This window comes from Rhinopithecus bieti, unplaced genomic scaffold, assembly GCF_001698545.2.
Source record: "Rhinopithecus bieti isolate Rb0 unplaced genomic scaffold, ASM169854v2 scaffold_8601, whole genome shotgun sequence".
NCBI classification, from domain to species: Eukaryota; Metazoa; Chordata; class Mammalia; order Primates; family Cercopithecidae; genus Rhinopithecus; species Rhinopithecus bieti.
This window is the reverse complement of record NW_016806193.1, coordinates 2,166,356-2,182,390: the sequence shown is the minus strand read 5'-3', so window position 1 is coordinate 2,182,390 and position 16,035 is coordinate 2,166,356. Positions and strand designations below refer to the sequence as shown.

The 16,035-nt window shown below is 38.0% G+C and overlaps 1 long non-coding RNA gene across 5 annotated transcripts in view; it reads right to left on the bottom strand.

Moving 5' to 3' along the window:
• LOC108531534 (uncharacterized) overlaps nucleotides 1–16,035 on the bottom strand; it is a 373,151-nt gene that overhangs the window by 45,768 nt on the left and 311,348 nt on the right. The window contains exon 2 of one of the 5 annotated variants that reach the window (XR_001886198.1): nucleotides 7,884–7,923. The exons of the other annotated variants lie outside the window; for them this stretch is intronic. This is a non-coding gene — a long non-coding RNA (uncharacterized LOC108531534). The remainder of the gene's footprint in view (nucleotides 1–7,883; nucleotides 7,924–16,035) is intronic. 5 annotated transcript variants of the gene reach the window in all.

The window sequence follows — 16,035 nt, the reverse complement described above, 5'->3', positions numbered from 1 at the left end:
AAAAAAAAAAAAAAAAAAAAAAAAAAAAAAAAAAAAAAAAAAAAAAAAACCTAAAACCTTAATTTAGATTTTAACAGGGTATACCAATAGTTTTCTAAAGCAAAGTGCTTTTAGTTTGTAAAATCAAATGTAAAATATGGTCCATTTACAATACAAATGATATCTTTTATACATAGAAGGTATTTTATAGTATGCAAAAACAGAGTCACATATCAGTCAGGTCAACCTGTAAATTTGTTGTGGCTCCATCACATTGAAATTTCTACTGCTTTTTTTCTTTTTTAATCTTTTATTTTGAGATGGAGTCTTGCTTTGTCGCCCAGGTTGGAGTACAATGGTGCGATCTTGGCTCACTGCAACCTCCACCTCTTGAGTTTAAGCAGTTCTCCTGCCTCAGTCTCCTGAGTAGCTGGGATTACAGGTGTGCATCACCATGCCTGATGAATTTTGTGTTTTTAGTAGAGATGGGGTTTCACCATGTTGGCCAGGCTGGTCTCAAATTCCTGACCTCAAGCAATTTGCCCACCTCAGCCTCCCAAAGTGCTGGGATTACAGGTGTGAGCCACCACCCCTGCTTCTACTTCATTTTTGATTTACATTATCAGTAATAATTGGAAAGGTTTTAGGATATTTTAAGGTAACCATATATATTTTGTATACCTTGAAAATTACATCTATTTTATCAACAAAATCTTTCCTTGTGAAGTGACTTCTTTTGCTACTAGCAATTTTTAAACATTGCCGTTGTCGTGGTAATGTCTAATTATTATTACAAGTAAATTCTCCAGATCTAAATTTGGAAACATGCAAGATATTCTCCAAGAAAGAAAATCACTGGTAAAAAGTCTTAGCCATTCTTTCTTTTGTTGCATAGTTGCATTCAGGTCATTTAATTCTGCCCATGGCATCAAGAATGCCTATTTTTATGAAAAGCTGGTTTTACAGCAAGAAAATTGGTCCACCTCTCGGTTATGATGCCTAATGATTCATGGTTGTTAGATAACTTTCAGAACACAACAGATTTGATTCACTGATGGAGTTTGCATTCCACAGCATCTCTTAGGATCTTTACAGAGGTCACGGATTTAGATCTTTTGTTGTGTTTGAACTCCAAGATGTTCAGTCCTACTTTCTGCAGTCGTTGAGGGCAGCTGTAGAACTGGCAAATAAGCAACAGTGTGAGTTGAGGCAAGGTGGTGCTACCCATGAAAAGAACCAGGGGCCACAGGGAGTCTCAGCTCTTAGTAATAGAGGCAGAGATTGCCCCTGAGAAGAGAAAGAAGCACATGCCATAGAGAAAGGTGGCTACAACAGGGATAACCAAAATGTAAATAGAATGACTTAAACTTTCTTTTTTTAATTATACTTTAAGTTCTAGGGTACATGTGCACAACGTGCAGGTTTGTTACATATGTATACATGTGCCATGTTGGTGTGCTGCACCTGTTAACTCATCATTTACACTAGGTATATCTCCTAATGCTATCCCACCTCCCTTCCCCCACCCCATGACAGGTCCCAGTGTGTGATGTTCCCCACCCTGTGTCCAAGTGTTCTCATTGTTCAATTCCCACCTATGAGTGAGAACATGTGGTGTTTGGTTTTCTGTCCTTGCGATAGTGTGCTCAGAATGATGGTTTCCAGCTGCATCCATGTCCCTACAAAGACATGAATTCATCTTTTTTTATGGCTGCATAGTATTCCATGGTGTATATGTGCCACATTTTCTTAATCCAGTCTATCATTGATGGACATTTGGGTTGGTTCCAAGTCTTTGCTATTGTGAATAGTGCCGCAATAAACATACGTGTGCATATATGTTTATAGTAGCAATGATTTATAATCCTTTGGGTATATACCGAGTAATGGGATGGCTAAGTCAAATGGTATTTCTAGTTCTAGATCCCTGAGGAATCACCACACTGTCTTCCACAATGGTTGAACTAGTTTACAGTCCCACCAACAGTGTAAAAAGTGTTCCTATTTCTCCACATCCTCTCCAGCACCTGTTGTTTCCTGACTTTTTAATGATCGCCAGAATGGCTTAAACTTTCTAAAATCACATAGGCATATTCTCCAAGTCTGTTCTTGGATAGCCAAGGTTTCCTGACCTCAGGGGCATCTCAGTGAGGGCTGCTAGAAGATTCTTTCCTGCACACAACTCACCCGAGTTCCTGATTCTTTCATTTAGATCTGTACCTAAGGGCTAGTTTTTCGTCATTGTAAGGCAGATCACATTTTAACAAACTGATCCTGTGCATCTGCTACATTCCTTATTTCCCGAGTTCTACAGACACCGTTCATCAAGCTAAAGTGCAGAGAAAACACTGAACTAGGAATATGTTGTAAGATGGATCCCCAGTTCAGAAACATAAAAATGTTGGGGAAAAATGTTTATCTTATGATAAGGTACTTGTGGACCACTGGAGACAGTTACATTAAGGATATGGCTTTAAATTCGACTGCCTTGGGTTTACATCCTGGCTCTGCCATGGATGGATGAACTTGAACAAGTTATTTAACCTCCCTATGCTTCAGATTTCTCATCTTGAAATCAGGATTATAGGAACTCCTTCCCAATTTTTTTAAGAGACTCAAAATAATGTTCATCAAGCATCAATATTATCGTCATTTTTCTAGATCTGGGCTAGAGATTCAAAATATGGCAGTTGTCAATACACAGTAACTAGGTACAGAAGTAAACATGGTGATTAAGAATTTGGAACTTGACACCTGGGTTTCAATTTCAGCTCTGCTACTTCCTGGCTGTGTGACCTTGGGCTTACTTAACCTCTAAGGGCCTCAGTTTCCTTATTGGTAATGACAATATCACTGACATCCAAGAGTTTTAAAAATCTTTAAATTAATTTAAGCATTAAATTAACTTACATAAATGAGTTTAATATTTGGTATATGATAAATATTCAATAAAATTAAGTTTAAGCATAATTTTAAAAATTTTTTCTTAGAAAATAAAAAAAGTTATTGTGGAACAATATACATAAAACTTACTATTTAACCATTTTTAAGTATACAGTTCAGTGGCATAGTACATTTGCATAGTTATACACTATCCCCACTATCTATCTCCAGAATTCTTACATTCATTATCCCAAACTGAACTCTGTACCTATTAGTAATAACTCTCCCTTTCCCCTTCACCACATCCCAGCTCCTGGTAACCACTTTCTGTCTCTATGAACTTGCCTATTCTAAGTACCACCTTTAAGTGGAATCCTGCAGTATTAGTTTTTTTGTTGCTGGCTTATTTCCCTTGGCATAATATTTCCAAGGTTCTTCCATTCTGTAGCATGTGTACAATTTCATTCAAGGCTGAACAATACTCCATTGGATGAATATACCACATTTTGTATATCCATTCACTTGTTGATGCACATTTGGGTTGTCTCCGCCTTTTGGCTATTGTGAATGGGCTGCTATGAACATTGATGTATACTATCTTTAATAAAGTACAGCAACCGAGAGTGTGAGAGAGAGCGAGCCCCAACATTGAATGGGCAGGCGAAGGAAGATGCTCTTTTAGAAAATTGAGAGTCTTTGAAGGCTTGTAAGTAGAGGTAGGGTTTGATCACATTCACAGGAGGTTTGTAAAACTTGTTAAGGGTCTGATTGAGGACAGTGGCATTGGGCTCAGGGAAGAGTGAATATATATGTACACTGAAGAAGTATCACAAAAAGAGATACCAGCAAGAAGGGCCATAAATCAGAACTTCACAGCCCCTTTGAGAAGGATTTCAGATTCCATGCTAAGCCTATTACATCACACCTTTAATCTTCATTGCTGCCCCAAGAAGTATCATCTCTACTTAGCAGGTGAGGGAGCAGCAGCATTCTGTAACTTCAACAATTTCCAATAACTAGCAAGCAGTCAAACTGACATTTTATCCCAAGCCTGCCTCCTCCTAAAGCCAGGGTTCAAAAAGTAATGTGTTCAATGCCAGTCCTGAATGAGACAAGAACTCATTTCACATTCAGCAAAGACTCTTCTGGAGCCATGTCTCTGGCCTGATTCTCTCTCAGTGATTTCTGCCCTTACGGCATTTCAAGAATCAAAGGGAGCCCTTTGAGTGTCTAATGAACTTGACACATTTATATTCATATATGTTTAGTTTGCCAAGGGGACCTGAACAACAGCTCAGCATCTGATTTCCCTGATCTTTTCTTACTAAATTTTCGAGTTATGCTCTATGGATCACAGCACAGTAAAAGCTATACAAAGAATAGATCAGAGGCTGGGAATTTTCATGACCATCACCCCCTCAGTACCAGTTTCTATAAAACAAGGTAATTCAGGAAAGAAAATCACTTCTAATTCATTCTTTGCCCTTCAAAAATGTGGATGTTTATAAATCAGGCATGTGGCACAATTGTGACACATACCATATAATTTACCACTTGCAAGTCAGTCCCTAAAATTCCATTTCCTCCTGGGAAAGTTCACTCATTCACTCATGACCAGTGAAAGACACATGTGTAGCCTACATCCTGCCTTTATTTTCTTCTAGAATACTTGACACATGACACATTTGTTGGTGACTCCTCAATAATTAAGGTGTTGCAACAGTTGAAAAGCCATTTCAAGGGATGCAATACGTAAAAATAAATTTCTTTCTATAAAATGGTTATGATGCCAGGTATAATTCTTTAATGTGATTGAAGTGATGTTTAAATGTGATATGTGACTGTTTTTGCATACTATAAAATACCTTATGTATAAAAGATATCATTTGTATTGTAAATGGACCATATTTTACATTTGATTTTACAAACTAAAAAGCACTTTGCTTTAGAAAGCTATTGGTATACCCTGTTAAAATCTAAATTAAATTTTTAAGCTCTTTTTTTTTCTTTTTTTTTTTTTTGAGATAGAGTCTCTCTCTATTGCCCATGCTAGAGTGTAGTGGCGTGATCTGGGCTCACCACAACCTCTGCCTCCCAGACTCAGGAAATCCTCCCGCCTCAGCCTCCCAAGTAGCTGGGACCACAGGTGCATGCCACCAGGCCTAGCTAATATTTTGTATTTTTAATAGAGACAGGGTTTTGCCATGTTTCCTAGACTGGTCTTGAACTCCTGGGATCAAGCGATCCGCCCACTTCAGCCTCCCAAAGTGCTGGGATTACAGGCATGAGCCACCGCACTCAGCCAGCTTTTTCTTTTAGCATGCTTACAATCCCAAAAAACAGAGATATTTGATCATGGGGTTAAGGAGCAATTCAGACATGGGTTTCTCAACTTCAGCACTAACACTGTTGACATTCTGGTTCAGAGAATTTTGTTGTGAGAAACTCTCTTGTGCATTTTTGGAGGTTTAGCAGCATCCCTGGCCTCTACCTACCTCTGCCTCCCAATCATGGAAATCAAAATGTATCTAGACATTGTGTACGTCCCCTGAGAGACAAAGTTGCCTCTGACTGAGAACCACAGCTCTAGATAATGGAGTTGGAAAGGCTGGTGCGTCATCATGGATGATAGGAAGTTCTGCACTGTTGCAGTTCCTACAGTGTGGTTTCTACTTGGAAAGAAGAGGTATGAGCTTCTGTTTACAGAGGGCCTTGAATTACTGTAATCATCAAATATTTGTGTTACAAAAACTCCGCAAAATGCAAGTTTCTAAATAAATACCAAGAGTTTAGATGGCATTCAGTGAATGATTCAAAGAAGGGCACAGTATTTCTTTAATTAAAAGCAAGCAAGAATGATAACTAATTAAATGTTATGATGCAACAGGGAAATGTGGGAAAGAAAGAGTTCTGTAGGAAACTGTACCAGAGAATTGGAATCTGAATTTGAGGACAGAAGCCTACATGGAAAGTTAAGGGCAACTTCCACTGCTGCAGAGCCAAGTTCAAACAATACCAAAAGGTAAAACACTAGTAAAAATGCGTCCATAGAAGGGGAGCTTTAGCGTCCTTTTAAAGGGAAGGGAACCATAGTAAATGTAATTGCCAACATATATTGCTATTATTAAAAATAATAATAACTAGCAATGCATGAGTGCCTCCTCTGTGCCAGGGAGTTTGCTAAGCACTTTACTGAACACTATCTCACTGAATTAAGCTTGTGTGGAGGGCACTAGCAAAGCACACAAAATCCTTTTTTTTTTTTTTTCAAGAAATTGGTAGTTTGCATTTCTATAAAAGCATTGAATGAGTCTCAGAGGAAAACTTGGAATGTTGCTGAATCGGTATTGTTTTTATCTTATATTATGTAACGGGAAAGAGTAGGCAGCACCACAATTTTTTCGTTATTCAAAAGCTCTGAAGCTTTGGCCCTAGCCACTAGGTCTCCACTGCCATTCCTTTTTCAAATAGCGGCCATGAGATAATTCCATGAGGAGGTGCAAATGAAGGCGTATAAGTTTAAGCGAGATTGGACACAGGTCTCCCTCCTATCCTGAACTTGCTCTGAACCACTTGACTGGAACATCTCCTGTCCATCCTGGGTGCACTGCCCATTGCAAATCTCCCTTGTTGTTTTGATCTGAACTTTGTGTATGATTCCATATCATCACTCCCCGGGATATTTCTACCCAGGTTGAAAACACACATCCCACTTCCAGGCATCTGCTTCATGTTTCCTGGATGGCCCAGTAATGTGTTTGTTTAGCTCACTTCTAGCTAGGCTATAGATTTTGCTGGTGGCCTTTTAAACACCACCTCAGAATGTTTGTTTTTTTAAGTTTTTGTCTTATCTCACTTCCTCTGAAAAGGCCTCACTTTTCACAGCTTGGCTGAAGCCTGAATAAGCAGCTCTTCTGTGAACCCTGCCTAGACATCTTGCCAAAATGTGAAGCTAAACTATTTGCAGTTTGAAAATCATAATCATTCTACATTGTAGTATTTCATCAAATGGCCAAGGGAGCAATCCAAGAACGTGGACAAGAGTACAGTAAACTGCCTTAGCAGTGGTCTGTCTCCCCCACATCTCTGTCTTACAAGTGCATAGCTGTGTGGAGTGCACTGATTCTCAAATGCATGGGAAGCACCTGGGGAACTTGTTGAACTGCAAATTCCCAGTCCACATCCTCAGAGATTCAGACTCAAAACAGCTGCGGGGGGCGGCCTGGAACTCTTTTTAACAAACACTTCCCCATATCATTTTGATGAAGTGGTTTGTAGATGTGAACATGAAGAAAAAACCCCAGTAAAGTGGTTAAAATCAGATACTTGAATGTCTTAGATCTGGCTTTGATTCCTAGCTAGGCCACTGCCTAGTTGAGTAAAACTTCTGAACTCCAGTTTCTCTCAAAAGTTGATAAAATGAAAACATTTGTGAGAATTCAATGGGCTTGACACAATGTGAATGTTTAATAAAAGGTAGCTTTTATTTTAAAATCATTGTTTTCTAAAGAAACACAAAAGAAAGGACCATAGCTACAAACTTATTAATAGTCTTCTAGGAGGGGAAATTGGTCTTTAATTTGTAAATCTAAAGGCAAAACTTGAACGAAAGCATGAAGGATAGAAAGCAAATGTCCAGCTTTGTTATTCCGATGATACACAGCACATACCTGGAGAGTGTGGTACCCTCTCCAGCCCCATCTCCACTCAGTATCCTTCTGGAGGTATCTTGATTTCCTTTCCTCAGGGAAGTGGCCCTCCTGACCCCTATGTTAAACACACAGCACCAGTTCCTTCTTCCTGATGCCTTCATTATGTGTTATTTTTAATTACTAGTTGATAGCTATCTTCCTGCTATTCTGAGATCCACCAAAGGATGGGGTCTTGTTGCCTATACATAGCCTTATATCCAAGGTTCATAGTATGAGACTGATACATATATTTTGTGAGAACAAATAATCGTAAGAAATTTAAAAAAAATTCAATTATAGAATGGAAAGTCTTGGGGGATACTGCCTTACCTGTCACAGCAGATCCATTCAAAGGGACCACTTGGATATCCTGCCAAGGAAATCAGTGAACTTAGTGACTCTTAAGTTTTTTTTTTTCCCAACTGGTCAAATAGTTTTCTGGAGCACCTGAAGGAAATCTTGGGTAGTTTCTTGAAGGACAAAGTCCTAATGAAGAGAGCTCTGTTTTGCAATTTGCATGGAGCTAGACAAATTGCACAAGGAAACACCAGATGACAACATCAATTTTAATTAGATCTCAGTGAAACACCTGAAGGTACTATTTAAATGATGTACTGCTTCAGCCCACAGGACCTCCAAATGGTGAAAGGGAGAATTAATGGGGGTAGGGACAGAATGATTTTATTTATCAATCTAGTCCCAGCTCTGCTGTATTCACATGTTTTTTTCCTTATTCATATGGAGAAATTTTAACTTGACATTAATATCCCCACAAAGGAAAGGTGATTCGCCAGCTGAAAGAATTAAGCATTCTACCAGACCTAGTCTCAAAAGTTGGAGAAACTACAAAAATCACACATTATTTCAAGTCTGGAAAAGCTGAGCTAATATTTTTTTTCTCCATTGTCTTTCCTTTTCTGGTTCTGGCCCCAAACAGAAAGCCCCTTTTGTAACCTTTTAAATGTGTTTCTTGAGGGGAAAGGATACTTTCCAAGTGGAAGTAGAAATAGAAAATAAATGCAAAATTCTATTTCTTTTGGCATGCAGACTTCATATGCATTCTGTTCAGATGGCTGGAGTTCCCATTCCTGCAAAATAAAGGGCTACCTGGAAGCCTAGAAAAAGTGAGGTTAAGAGGCTACATGATTCTTAGCCCTATGTTCTTAATCAATTTAGTTCTTATTACAACTTAACTGGACTTCATCAACAGAACAATCCCTCTGATTGAATATTTATATTCCATTTCCAAAGAAAATCAGCAAAGTAACAAGAAATCACAGTTATATGTAAAGCGAGTATACATGTCTAAAATATATCTTCATTTATTTGGCAAAGTCATGGCGATGCCATTTTAAAGATAGTTCTGCACGTTTCTCTATTCATTTACTTGAGACTATTTGTTTTCTTTCTTCTGAGAAATGAAAAATACACTGAAAACGAAGACAAACTATTTCCTGGCAAAGTGCTAACTGCTCCAGCAACAGACTGCCTCTGAGCTCCGGGAAGTCATTTTGCAAAGGCTTTGGACTCAGGTGGATGAAAGCCCCTGAGTAGCCCATTAGTAGTTTCAGCTTTATCAGGCCGATGACTTGCCATAAATAAAAGAAAAAAAGCCAGTGTGGGGACAATCATCATCAGGTGGGAGAGGATCAAAACCGTTCTATATCACACATTCAGTGAAGCGTGGGTGCAGCAGTGAGAGATTACTGTAGCAATTTGCAAAGCATATTCCTCAGGTGATATTCTATGGTCGAAAAACTTTGGCCCAATAATTCTATGCTATTTCTACTTCTGGAAAGTCACAATATATTTTTGTCAGTTACAGGCCCTAGGAATTCCTGAAATGACATATACCTTTTAAAAAACTTGGTTTTCCCCAAATTCATCTGACTCCTTTTTATTTTATAGCACACCTATTAACAGTAACTGGCCTTCTATTGAAAAATAGTACGTTGACCTATAAGCCACTCTCCAACTCCCACCCCCTGGCCCTTCTTTTTTTTCTTTCTTTTTTTTTTTTTGTACTTTATTGAATGAGAGGATGATCTATGGTAGTTCTAATGCTTCCCAGGTCTTTATATGTCATGACACACATGGAAAAGGATAATAAAAATCATAGTATGCTAATGACTATTAACATCCTTTTTCCACTTAATGTTTTCTTACTTTCTTTACCTGCTATAGAAGTATTCTGTGAATTCCTCTATTTCACTAATTTATGAAGTGCCTGCCGTCAGAACTGCTGGCCCGGAGGTGAGGCTATTACCTCTAGGGCTGAGGGGATCAGTAGCATAGGGAAAACCAGCATGCCATGGCTTAGCAGTTGGGAAATTCCACCCTGAGGAGCTAACAGCTATGCAGCGGTTAAACCCACCTGGCTGTTGGGAATGTGTGTGCGCTGACTCGAGTCCTCCCCACTCTCCATCGTTTGGGGTCTTTAGGTACCTACTTTTTCCCAGTGTGAGATCAGATTTGAGCGCTATGATTGGTGCCTTTTGTTTCACTGCCCACCTTGCCCAAAACACTTTCCAGGGTTCTGATACTGTATCATTCAAATGACTACCCTCATTTCCTGTGTTAGGTACATTTCATTTTTCCTGTCTTGGTTTCTATAAGAGGCAGCAGAACAGATGGAGGAGAACTGGGGGATGATCTACCAGCTCTCCCTGCAACATGTGGAGGATTTTCACTTCCTTTCAATTACGAGCAGGCTGTTCTCAGAGGATCCCTTCACCTTCCCCCACCCCACTGCCCTACTTACTTCCAAAGCAGACAGCCAGAATTTGATTTCACTATCAGAGCTACGCCTGCTAGGAAAGGAGAACCAAGTGGGTGGCCACTAGTAGGGAAAAGTTATATTCAAATGGGCTCATCGCAGCTGGTAGGATTCCAGGTGTTTTCCAAATACACATATTAACGAATACCACATTTCTTATTTCCATTATGAGATCTCTAGGCTCTTTTTTCGTTATTGTTTGTTTCCCAGTAGAATATATTGTCTCCTTTTATTTCCTTCAAAAGTAATCCATATTCATTGCTCAAAATTAAAACTATACAAATGAGCAAAACAAAGAAAACAAAAATTGCTCATAAAGTCACCACGCAAATAGAATCATAGTTAACATTATAATGTGTTTCTCCCGATCGTTTTTCATATATTAGCATTCAAAGTTTGTTTTAAAACATTGAAATATCTGTGCATAATGTATAATCAACATCATCTCCCACCTAAATATATATCTCAATTATCTTTAGAAGCCATGAAATATTCTACAATTTCTAGAGGCTGTGTAAACTCTCTTCTGTGTGCAGTGATGTATTTGATTCATTCTTTTACATAATCCAAAGTAGTGATTCAAAGTTTGGAGTTTCCCTCTATAATAAACATAGTTATAGTTAATACTTTATAACGAAATATTTGTGTACACATCCTTGATTTTGTACTATTTTTGTTTCATTTATTATAAAATACAACAAACACACAGGAAAAGTACATATACACACATTTTGTAGTTAGTTGAAATAATTATAAAAATAAATACCAATATAATTACCAACCCCAGCTGGCAAAAGATCATGGCCAGCAGTCCATGAGCTTCTCTCCATCAAAACTCCCTCCTGTTCTTCTGGAGGGACTATCATTGTGATTTCCTTGTTTCCTTTTTAATTTTACCGCTTATAAATGAATCCCCGACAATGCTCATTTTTTAACTTTTATGGATATAGATTCATATTTTTGTGTCTGGCTTCTTTGGGTTGAATATATGTTTGTTAAACTTATCTATGTAGCTTGTTCATTTTCATTATTGCATAGCATACCATTGTATGAATATGCCATAGTTTTTCCATTCTATGCAGGATGGGTATCCCAGATTTGCACAATTACAGGCTACAATAATCCTAGGGCATGTGTGTACCCATTTTTTTAAAGTATATCCCTGAGATTGAAATCATTGAGGATAGGCTGTCTTCAGCTTGAGTAGATAACAAAAAAAGTAAAATTTACACCAGCTGTGTATGAGGGTTCCCAATATTTTGCATCCTCTCAACATTTGGTATTTTCAATTGAAAGTGATTTGTCAACTGATAAGCAAGAGTATTTCATTTTTGTTTTCATATACATATTCCAGATTCATAATGAGGTTGAGCACCTTTTCATGTACAGCGTGTATTGGTCATTTGAGTTTCCTCTTTTATAAAGGAAGATACTGGAGTCTGTTGCAGACATTTTTCTATTGTGTTGTGCCTCTTGTGATTTAGAAGAGTTCTTCATATCTTCTTAAAAGGAGCCCTTTGTTGGTTTTACAGGTTTCAGATATCTTCTCCCAATCGATGGCTCATCTTTTCAATCTTTTAATAGTATCTTTCTGGTGAGCAGTTCTTTTAAAATGTAGTAAAATCTGTAAACTTTTCCTTAGGGTCAACATTTTTTGTGTTTTAGGACATTCTTTACTACTTTTCACTCATGAAAATGTTTCTCTATATTACTTTCTAAGTTCTATATCCTCTCCTATTATCCTCTCCTATTATCCTCTTCTATTCTAAACAAGTTGGATTATTTTGTATGTTGTGTGAAACAGGTGTAATTTTTTTCTCATCTTTTGAAAAATAAAATTGGTGAAAATCTTTTTTTATATTGTGCAAAATAGATGTGTGATTTTTTCTCTTTTAAAAAGTACATGAATACTCAATTTTCCTGACAATATTTATTAAAGTCTGTCCTTTCCCTACCAAACTGCCATGTAACCGCTGCCATACAGCAAACTAACTTAATAGTCACTCTTGATACCTGGTAGGAGATGTCCCCTCATGGTGTTCTTGTCTCTTATTTATCCTTTGAAACTCCATATATGTTTTAGAATCAGCTTACTGGGTGCAAAAAAATTGGGGAATTTCATTGTGATTTCTTCAGAGGACAATTTATATATTTATGATATTGAGGCTCCCAATCTATGATCATTTATCTAGGTATTCTTTAATACCTATTAATAACATTTTATAATTTTACTCAAGTCTTGCAACTCTTGTTAGACTTATTCTTACATATTTTGATACTATTATGAATGCTGTCTTTTAATTGTTTATTTTCTGGTTTCTAGTATATAGTACTACAACTGATTTTTGTGTATTGATTTTCTATCCAGATTTTATATCTTAATCAAAATAATGTATCTGAGGTTTCTTTGGGATTTCATACATATAAAATAATATTTTAATGTGACAATTCTGGTTTTCCTTTCTAATCTTTATGCTTTTATTTTCTTTGCCTCACTGCACTGACTGGAAACTGCAGTATAATTCTGATAAAAAAGTGGTAATCGTGGGCATTTTTGTCTTTATCTCAAAATGGGGATTTGCTATCAAGTATAATGGATGTTGTGAATTTTTTGTAGATTCCTTTTATCAGATTAAGGAAATTAACTCTCTGATCACAAGTTTTGCTTCAGAATTTTTTAAAATCATGAATAAATGTAAATTTTTTTCCAAATGGGTTATCTGTTCTCTGTAAGCTTAAAGATAACCTATTACATTTTTTTCTTTTAATATGTTATCATTGTCCATTATTTTACAACAAACTATGCAAGCAGCGAGTGGATTGAAATAACTACCATTTTTATTATCTTTCACAGATCTGTGGGTGAGAGGGGTCAGCAAGATGGTTCTTTGCTTTTGTTTGGGTGCTCTCTTGCCATTGCAGTGGGACAATGTCTGGGGCTGCAAACATCTGGAAGTTTAATTTGGATGTGGGACTGTCCAAGATGGCCCATTACATGCCTTGTGCCTAGGTAGGGACAGCTAGAAGTCTCAGTATAGCTGGTATCATGAAATGAGTGAGGCTGTCCTTTCCTTGTAGTCTCAGGCCTCATTCTCTCTATGTGGTCTCTACAAGGTCTTCCCAGTTGGATAGGTGAACTTCTTACATGGTGGCTAAGGGATCCCAAAGTGCAAAAGTAAGACTACCAAGCCTTCTTGAGGCATGTTTCTGGAATAGGCACAGCTTCTCTTCTGCCATGTTCAATTGGTTACAGAAGTCACAGGTCAGCCCATATTCAGTGAGGGAGGAACTTCTAGGGATGTGATGCCAAAGGTCATCTTTAGAGACTATTACAATATATTAATGTGGTGAATTGTAACAATTAGATTTTCTAATGTCTATTAACCTTACATACTTGGGACAAACGCAACTTGGTCATCACAAAGAATTATTTTTAAGTCTGATATATTACTTGCTTAGCTTGGCTCATTTTGCTTTTTTTCTCATGATACATTTCAAGAAAAATAGTGGATCATCTTTGCCCTAAAAAGAATCCAGTATAATACTTGATATGGTCTGGCTCTGTGTCCCCACCCAACTCTCATCTTGAATTGCGATCTGAATTGCAATCCCCATGTGTTGGGGGAGGGACTTTGTGGGAGTTGATTAGATCTTGGGGGTGGTTCCCACCTGCTGTTCTCATGATAGTGAATTCTCAGGAGATCTGATAATTTTACAAAGGATTTTCCCTCTCTTCACTCTGCACTACTATCTCCTGCTGCCATGTGAAGAGGGACATGTTTGCTTCCCCTTCTGCCATGATTGTAAATTTCATGAGGCCTCCCCAGCCATGCAGAACTGTTAGTCAATTAAGCCTCATTCCACCATAAATTGCCCAGTTTCAGGCAGTTCTTCACAGCAGCATGAAAAGGGACTAATACAATACTCTTATATGATGAAAGTAGTTGAAACAGCAAGTTCTCTCCTCTCCAAATATATGTCCTGAGACTAAACTTCCTTGATTTCTCCATGGAAGGGATAGGACACTGGGCCAATCTCATTGCTCCCAGCCCAGCAGGCATCAGAACCTTAGAAGCTATGATTTCACTCAGTGACTCAGTGTCACATTGGCACATCCTGTTTCCTTTTGGTGCCACCTTTTACACAAAAGCACTCAGCACATCCTGCATTGGCAATGAGATGGGTCTCCCTGCCTGCTCCTTCTTCTATGTGACCTCACGATGATTGCATTGAAAGGATTATGACAGCAATTTCCTACAGTCCCATGGTGCCCAACAAATTGAGAGTGACTCAGTGCCTCAGACAAGGAGGTAAATGTTTCTTTTCAATGATTATAATCGTCACTCTTTCCTGTCCCCTCCTCCCCACAGTTGCTGATACTATATTCCATTATGTTTATAAAAATATTAAGGGACATTAGTATAAGGTGATTAGGATAATATTTAGTTATTATTGTAATAGATTCTGTTTGAAATACTGTAACTTAAGATGTGCCAGACATTGCACCTTAGGCTTTACACATTGTGGCAGACAAAACATGGCCAGAAATGTATCAACATTTGTATTGAGAGATGAGTCTCTGACCTTTCCCCTTGCAGCCAGTTGGGCACTGTAATAGCAGTGAGCAGGAGGATATGGAGGAAGTGATGCTGTGACTGTTTCCAGGGCTTAATAGACTAGCAGCTTCTACTTCCTGTCTCTTGGAACACTCATTCAGAGAAAAGCCAGCTGCCATGTGAGAAGTTAGCAACCTTGAACCCACCATGCTTTGAGGAAGCCCAAGGTAGCCATAAGAGAATAGAGAAAACTAACTAGACACCATCAACTATTCTAGCCATCCCAGCCCAGGCACCAGACATATGAGTGAAGAAGCCATCAGATGATCCAGTCTTAAATGCCAACTGCCTGCAACCATGTAAAGAGACTCTAAGGGAGAACTATCTAGCTGAGCCTATCAACTGCCAGAACCATACAAGATAGTATCAATTGTTTTAAGCCACTAAATGTTGGGGTAATTTTTATGCCTCAGTAGAGAACAGGAATATTTGTTATTTCATTTTCATTAAATCTCTGTAAGATAGGGGCTATCATTATGCTTATTTTACAGATGAGGAAACAGAGACTAAGTGATTTCCTCCAGTCCAATTAAATTATAATAGAGCTGAGATTTGAACTCCAGCCTATGTAATTCCAAGGTCTGCAGGTGCTTAGCAGACATGGCACCGTAATTTTGATCCTTCTTTTAACAGATATAAAAGCAGTATTGGTTTGTGCTCATAGGATATTTGCAGTCTGCTAAGATAAAAATGACAATAATGACAGCAAAGGAGGGAATATTTGGTGAATTTGATTGATTTTACAAAGATAAACTATGTTCCTATTCTAAGACTGAATATAGGGAGGGAGACTTTTGTGAAAATTTAGAAAGTGTGAGGAAAGCGATAAGGGAGAGCTCATATACCATGCTAGTTTGTCTCCTAACCCCCATGTGCCTTTTCTTATAAATCAAAGTGCTCCCATCAGTCAATGGGGATTTTAATACTTAAGGTAATATCAACAATCTGGATCTTTCTTTAGACCAAGAATTTTAGGACTACCTTTAGTGACTAGCATTGTTTGGTAGCTCTAGATTTAGAGTGTCACTGAATTCAATTAAGAAAGAAGATGCAAGAGGCCCAGGAAAAGATTACTTCAGGTTTAATAACA